Source organism: Bombyx mandarina, chromosome 05, assembly GCF_030267445.1.
Source record: "Bombyx mandarina strain Sakado chromosome 05, ASM3026744v2".
NCBI classification, from domain to species: domain Eukaryota; kingdom Metazoa; phylum Arthropoda; class Insecta; order Lepidoptera; family Bombycidae; genus Bombyx; species Bombyx mandarina.
The window spans coordinates 596,985-605,098 of NC_143212.1; the positions used below are offsets into that span (position 1 = coordinate 596,985).

Here is an 8,114-nt window from a genome sequence, read left to right on the forward strand (position 1 = left end):
TCTCTCGAAGCGTTGTATACGAGAGGCGATTAAAACTTGTGTCTGAAGTGGAGAACTCTCTGGCGCGGGTCTCCAAGTGGGGTGAACTGAATTCAGTTCAGTTCAACCCATTGAAGACACAGGTTTGCGCGTTCACTGCGAAGAAGGATCCTTTTGTCATGGCGCCGGAATTCCAAGGAGTATCCCTGCAGCTTTCCGCGAGTATCGGGATTCTGGGGGTCGATATTTCCAGCGATGTCCAGTTTCGGAGTCATCTGGAAGGTAAAGCCAAATTGGCCTCTAAAATGTTGGGAGTTCTCAACAGAGCGAAGCGGTATTTCACGCCTGGACAGAGACTTGCGCTTTATAAAGCGCAGGTCCGACCTCGCGTGGAGTACTGCTCTCACCTCTGGGCCGGGGCTCCCAAATACCAGCTACTTCCATTTGACTCCATACAGAAACGGGCTGTTCGGACGGTCGATAGTCCTCCTCTCGCGGATCGCTTGGAACCTCTGGGTCTACGGAGGGACTTCGGTTCTCTCTGTGTTTTATACCGTATGGTCCATGGGGAATGCTCTGAGGAATTATTCGAGATGATTCCTTCATCTCCTTTTTATCATCGCACCTCCCGCCATCGGAGCAGAGTTCATCCATATGATCTGGAACCACTGCGTTCATCGACAGTGCATTTCCAAAGATCTTTTTTGCCACGTACCATCCGGCTTTGGAATGAACTCATCTCCGCGGTGTTTTCCGAGCGCTATGACATGTCCTTCTTCAAACGAGGCTTGCGGAGAGTACTTTATGGTAGGCAGCAGCTTGGCTCTGCCCCTGGCATTGCTGACGTCCATGAGCGACGGTGACCACTTACCATCAGGTGGGCCGTATGCTCGTCTGCCTACAAAGGCAATAAAAAAAAAAAAAGGTGGGCTGTGAGCTCGTTCACCCACCTAAGCAATAAAAAAAGAAGTAAATAAACCCTACATTATTGGTGATTACACTATTTATATCAATCTGCATCTAGGTAGATTCTTATATTATTAGCATTAGAGAAGAGGAAGCATTCTGAGGAATGTGATACGACACAAATTATTTGTTTTATTAAATTATTGAATTCTTTATGGAACATTGCGCTAGTGTGTCATTTGTCATGTTATTTAGAATCATAGATAAATCATTATTATGTTTTAATCAATATCTACTAATTAGTTGTTAGTACAATTTAAAAAGAAAAGTGATAATTGACTCAATTTATGTTTTTGAAGCTAATCTTATGAACGTAGGTAAAGTAGGTAATTAAACATAATTATATTTGCTAAAATGTCTTTAAGAACTATTACCTTAATACAATGTTGTTGGTATTTCTGTGTAGGTCTCTGTTATGATAAAGCTTCTATTATCGTATGTACTAGCATGTGTGTAGGTGACGCGCTTTTTTTTTTCTTTTTTTTTCCTGCCTATGCTGGCTTAGCCTTGAGAGGCTATTTCAGCTTCTCCTTGACGTGTAGGTGAGCTCACGGGGCCCAAATCACGAGTGTTGCTAACACTGGCCCTAGCAAGAGCAGTGCTTTGCACAATCTACCACAGGATCGGAAATATTACATTTAGCGATTTTCAGTGTGCTTAGCAGAGCCCCTAGCGGCAAATGCAGGCAAACGTTCCAACTCCATACGAGCTAACTTTTACGCTATCGAGAACGTTAAAAAGCTCGCACTAAGCACACTGAGCAGAGATAGCGAGAGTTTTATTAGTAATAAATAAATGGGTCTCAAACAAGCCTCAACTCTGACTTACCATTCGCTTTTAACGTAGAATTGTTGTGGATAAAATATTTTTTAACCTTACCTTTTTTAGAATACGCCTGGCACAATCGTCTTATTTAGTAGACTTTATACGTGCGGTTTCTACGCGCATTATATCCTTCAAGATGTCGATGATCTGTCCTAGTATTGTTAGGTAACGGTCTTTCTCTAAACCAATAAAGAAACAGGATTGTATAGGTGGAAATCGTCAATGCTATTTTGGTTCAATTAACAGTAAAAAGTCATTGTATAAAAGCTCAACAGTTGAACTAATCATGTATTGCCATAGATGGCGTTATTTTACAAACTATTTTATGTGAGTCCGGATATTTTTTTCTAATTTAATACTTATAGCTTAAATATTTTCAACTATAAAACATAATGTTTTGGAAGAAAAAAGAAGAAAAATTACTCCATACATATTAAAAAAATTAAAGCAGATTTGAAATATATACTTTACGTTAAAACAGTACGGTTGTTTCAACAGTACAATCGACTGGGAGTTTGGCGCCTCCTGTAATCCGGCTACCCGGAGGTCGGGTACGGAGGATGGTTTGAGGTCAGGACTTACTGGCGCTGAGTGGTCCATGTTGACTGGACGTCCGCACTAAGCCTGGTGTTAATATGGACCCCCCGAAGGAGTTTGGGGGGTGCAGGTTAACTAAGGAGGGGCGAACCGGGCCAGGGGGGAAACCCAGCAGCCAAAAGTCCCCGCATCGGGCAGTAGTGGGATAGCGGCCGGGAGTGGACGCTCAATGACAGCCTAACCAATACAATCAGACCCGTTCCTTTTGCTGTTTTTTTTTGTTTCAATACATTTTGTATATTTTAGTATTTAAAAAGCGGCACAATTTTTTTTTTATAAATATTCATAACACTAAAGCTACTAATCAAACAAAGAAAACATTGACAATTTGATTTTAATACTTTTTTTTTAGGCTTGTAGGATTACTGGTGGCCCGGAGGCCTTTCCAGTTTCACCAAGACAGGTGGGCGAGGAAAGGCTCAGCCAGTAGGGGTGGGATTTGCTACAGCTGCTCGAGCGCCTCCGAAGGAGACCTAACAGCTTAAGAGCAACTGCTTCGCGAATGGAACTACTACCGGATCGGAATTGGGATCGGATTTCTATTACTGTTGTGAGCCCACGAGTATGACAACTAGTCATCGTCACTTATGGACCTAATGCCAGCGGCACAGCTACCCCCATGCCTAATAGGAGAGAAAATTTTACTTGACAGTTTTCTATTTGTCTATTTATAACAAAATGATTTTCAATTTAATAACAGCTCTATGTGTCGATGTATGACTTTACGATCTTGATAGCCTTGATGGTCTGGAGGTTGGTTAGCTTGGACGCTGTATCGCGATATCCGGCTTCAGTGTCGGGTCGAAACCAGAGTGTCTCTGTCCAAAGGCTGGCTACACATTGCGCGATTTTCTATCGACTGTTTTCGTTTTATGATGATATGTAAAATACGTAGCTTAGCTATCTAAACTAAAAGCAATGTTTAACAATATTAGAAACTGTTAAAGGTCTTTAATTTAGGAAAGGAACTCACGACGTTACTCATAGAATAAAATGCCATGAATTACACTTAAAATAATATCAATTAATAATTAGATTTGTTCTAGATTTTTCCAAGAATGTAATAATAATAGTTGTTACAATTATGAATGTATGTTCCGCTTGTTGTCGGTACTTTCAAATCTCAAGGTCTTCTCATACGCCCAGATGTAGTTCAACAATTTCCATATTCACGAGCTAAATGAATAATGAACCTTAATCCGTGAAGATAAAGATGATGAACACTTAAAAACACTGTTAGTAAAGGCTGTAAGTATTCGTTTACTTGTTTTATAAATTGTAGATTAATTAAAATACATATAGAATATAAGCAATATATATAGTTTTATATGTTTTGATAGTAGTTAAGGGCCGGATTGGTCACGAGACTGTATTCGACGGTCCAAAGTTACGGAATTTAGTTTTACTTACTTCGCTTGGCTTGACGTTCTTAATGTACCGATAATTTTATTGAGTAACATCTAATACTATGTACTTAGTATAGACAGTAACCTATACGATGTCTTTACGGATCCTAATGTCCTTACGGATCCACCAGATCCATTAACACAATAATTAGACGTCTATAGTTTTAGAATTAGGAGCAGGCATAGGGACCCTAGTAACCGTATCCTACGATCTCGTCAAAGAGTTCGGCGTGAAACTTAACCCATGACATCAGCCCGATAAGTTTCCTGCCGGATCAGTAGGTCGTGTTTCCGATCCGGTATTAGATGGAACTACCCTCGAACTTTCGGGCGTTCGGGTGTTCGGGCAGCTATCAGCAAATACTACCGCTTCCGGCTAAGCCCGTGCCTACCTGTGCTAATGAAACTGGTAAAGCGTTAGGGTCACCAGTAATCCTTCTTATCTAAAAATGTATGCATTGTCACAAATCTATAAAACGTCAATTCATCATTATATTATACTAGCTGTACCCGTCCGCTTCGCTGGGCATTAAAAATTAACATTATTATTTCTCACCCTCACAAAGACTCATTATTAACGCCCCCGCAACTGGTGTAGGGAGTCCAACACTCGTATAAATATTAGCTTATCCATTAAGTACATGTATTTTCTATATGGATACCAAGTTTCAAGTCAATCGGATGCATGGTTCAGTAGTTATAACGGCGTAAAAACCACTGTAGATTTATATATTAGTATAGATAAGCGGGAGTATTTCAGAGGATAGTCTTACGGCCCGTGTGCTTAATTCTTATCATAGGTGTTAAAATTAAATATTAGACAGATTTTCCCGTGAAGCTGTTATGTGTATAGAGTTGAATACCACAAAGCCGTTTCTAATGCATCTGAGAATTTGATGTAGTGCTCTGTCTGATTTTGTATAAGCTGATTGATTCATGTATTATTAATAAACCAGGCTATCCTATACAGAGTATTATTTGTAAGAAACGCGGAAATAATAAACGCCACAATTAGCAATAAGACGAATTTCATGATACCTACCTTAAATGTTGATATCTATTTAAAGATTCATTCTATAGAGCGTGCCCAATTAGACGAATACATACATTACGGTTTCAAAATAAAATAAAATGAATTATCCTTCAATACTATTATCCTTGATTGAATGCAACATTTTTTTTTTGCGTATTATATTTCCATCTAGTCCCTATTTCACTTGTACCTCAAGATTGTTGAGCCTAACTTACCCTTCGACCTAAATTTACAAGAGAGACACTTAAACCTCCAACCACAGTGCCATAAGAGGAATTGCAGAAATTTCCCCCTGCTTAAAATAAATAAATAGGTAACCACTCACTATCAGCTAGGCCGTATGCTCTACAAGGGCAATAAAAAAAAGGTACATATTATTTATCTTTATGCCTATGTCAAAATTACGCGATAATTTTTTGTAAGTAGTTTACATTCAGTGTAGTACTTTGCATTCAATGTTCCCACCTGAATCTAGACGAGGAGTTCACGATAGACGTAGGCGTCGAATTTATGTTTTCATTTATTGTTCATGAAATGAGGTAACAGTCGAAAGTACTTTGTATTTGCGAAATAGATATGTATAGTTAGTACGTGTCAGTTACGTCGGGATGGTTTTGTTTGTAGGTCTTTAACTAGATTACTATAGTGCTCGAGGCTTTTTGAATATAATATGTATGCATATTACGTCACTGGTTAATTATGCTTGTAGCCGAATTTTTTATGTGTTAATAGTTTTTAAAACCTAGGCACGTTTAGAGAATAATATTAACACAGTTAATCGTTCTCGTAAATTAAACAGATTTTAATGAGAGATAATTTAACTCGTTTGACTCTGCGTTAGATAATGTAATGTTACAGGCGGACGAAGATTTGATATTATTTTGGGAATAGAGGAAAACGAATAAAATGTGATATTTTATTTTTTTAGTATTTGAAAATCGAAAATTTAGCGTAAATCTTCGTATCAACAAAATGCAAAACGCAGAACAAAAAAAGCGGATGAACTTAATGAAACACCAAAAGAAGAAACATAAAAGTCTCTTTTTCTATGGAACGTTGCAATGCATATACTATTGAATATACCTAGTCAGGTCATAAATTCTGTCACATGTTTAATGTAAAATAATTGAAACAAGTTTATTCATTATGTAACCATTCATATACCAAAATGAACTCAACAAAACATAGATTCTTATGACACTAAAGTTTATTCAAAATGACCTCCGTAATTTTGAATACAGGCCTTCAATCTGCGCGGCCAGTCGTCTATCGCAGCACGAACGAGGTCCATGTCAATACCGGCGGCTGCCTTAATCAAGGATGTCTTGAGTGACTCCAAATTGGGATGAGGCTTTGAGCACGCCTTTTCCTCCAAGTGTTGTCATATCTTGTAATCTAACGGATTCAAATCTGGACTGGAGAAGGGCCAGTCTTCGTGCCGGATGAAGTCGATTTCACGCGCCGCCAGCCAGTCTTGTGTGCTCTTCGCTCTATGAGCTGGCGCCGAATCTTGTTGGAATACCCAGTGCCTGTTATTGAACATGGTATGAGAAACAGGTTCCACAAGGTTCGTCAGGACTGTATTTTGATACACAACTGCATTCGTTTTTACACCTTTCTCACAAAAATGTACCTCTGTTAAGCTCCAATAAGAAACTCCCAACCATACCATGAGCGAGGATGGAAAATGACCTCGTTGGACACGCAGAATACGGTTGCTCGCTTCTTCACTACTATAGCGTACACCTTATCATTTTGTTTGTTGTAGCTCTCTTCTACGGTAAAAATTTTTTCATCCGAAAAAAGAATTTCCCGATATTTTTTTGCCGCGTACCGCTTCAACAAAGCGCGGCATCACTTCAGTCTCAGGTCCATTAGACGAGCATTCAAACGATGTCCTGTTTTTCTTCGATATGCCCGAAGCCCTAAGTCTTCATTTAACACCCTTTTCACCGTGGTTCTGCTTAACCCCATCTGAAGGGCCAACAGTTTTTGCTTACGTTTGGGATTTCTTTGAATTCGCGCCTTCACAGCTTTTATCACTGCTGGAGTCCTAACAGACCGAGGGCGACCACTTGTTGACCTGTCATCTACACTAGAGTCTTCATTGTATCGTTTGATGTTACGATAAACGAATCTTTTGGTTATATTCAAATTTTTCAGTATGTTACAATTTGAATTGGCGCGTAACCGCAACGATGCAACACGGTCTTCTTGAAGTGTCCACTCCATATTTAAAAATGAGTAAAATTCTAAAAGTATACATTTTTATTTTCATGAACAATTCGAAATTCGAATTCAATAAACTTTTTTGTGGCCAGGATTCTAAAAGAAAAGTTTTTACTGTGTGACAATACTTATGACCTGACTAGTTATAGCCCAAAGAGGCTTTCAGCTGTATGGTCGTAAAATTCGTATATTTTTGATATGCTTCTTTTTTAAATCCCTGTGCCTTCAAGGAAGATGCCTTGGTTTAAAAAAGGTGCTGTTGGCATATAAGCATTAAGCTATTCGTTAAAACTGTGTTTAAAAAAGCGCTCATCCAACTAGTAGTTAGTTAGCCTAGTAATTGAAATTTGACCAAAATCATTAACTCACGATTATTTTAATAATTTGTTAAAATTTCTCTTTTTTTTATTGATTTTATGCCAACTAAAATGTGCCAAATTCTCAATATGAATAAAAAAAAATGGAAACTAAGCTCGTAAATAGCTACTTAAAAAAAAGAAGTAAATTCGTTCGACAAACCGAAAAACAGTTTTGTCTTGTCTTATGTAGTTTATGTATTAGAGTCACAAACTATTGGACAGAACTTTTATCTATATCTATCACGAATAACGGACATTCCACGTAGCTGGCGACTGGTAATCTGGTAACCTTTGCCTCAGCACGACATTACCTTCACTGAGTTTCACAGGTCACTTGTGCAATTTAGTCCTTATGTTTGTTGCCGAAATTTGTACATTTTTTATTGCTAGAATTACTGTTACGCAAAGATTACGACGTTGCTAAAAAGAACGATAGCTGTTTGCCGGTTACTATAGTATTGACATTAAGAATATACTTTATCATAGACAATTTTTTGCGTTTCTACACTGTCTTAGAATAGATAACCTAATTTTATTACACAAAAAAGAAATTTCTAGTCCGAAACAAAATATTCCAAAGCATAAAAAAACATGTGTTTTTGCAACCGCATCTCTTTGCAAAGTCGATTTCAATTTCAGATATATGAAATCAATTCTTTTGTAAAGCATTCTAGTCTGATACGTTTTTAGATATTAACAAAGTCAGTAAAGCGATATAAT

At 38.1% G+C, this 8,114-nt stretch overlaps 1 non-coding gene across 1 annotated transcript; it reads left to right on the forward strand.

Moving 5' to 3' along the window:
• The first annotated feature begins 2,276 nt into the window (after positions 1–2,276).
• LOC149502882 (signal recognition particle RNA) lies at positions 2,277–2,573 on the forward strand. Its single transcript, XR_016323195.1, has one exon.
• Positions 2,574–8,114: the final 5,541 nt, after the last annotated feature.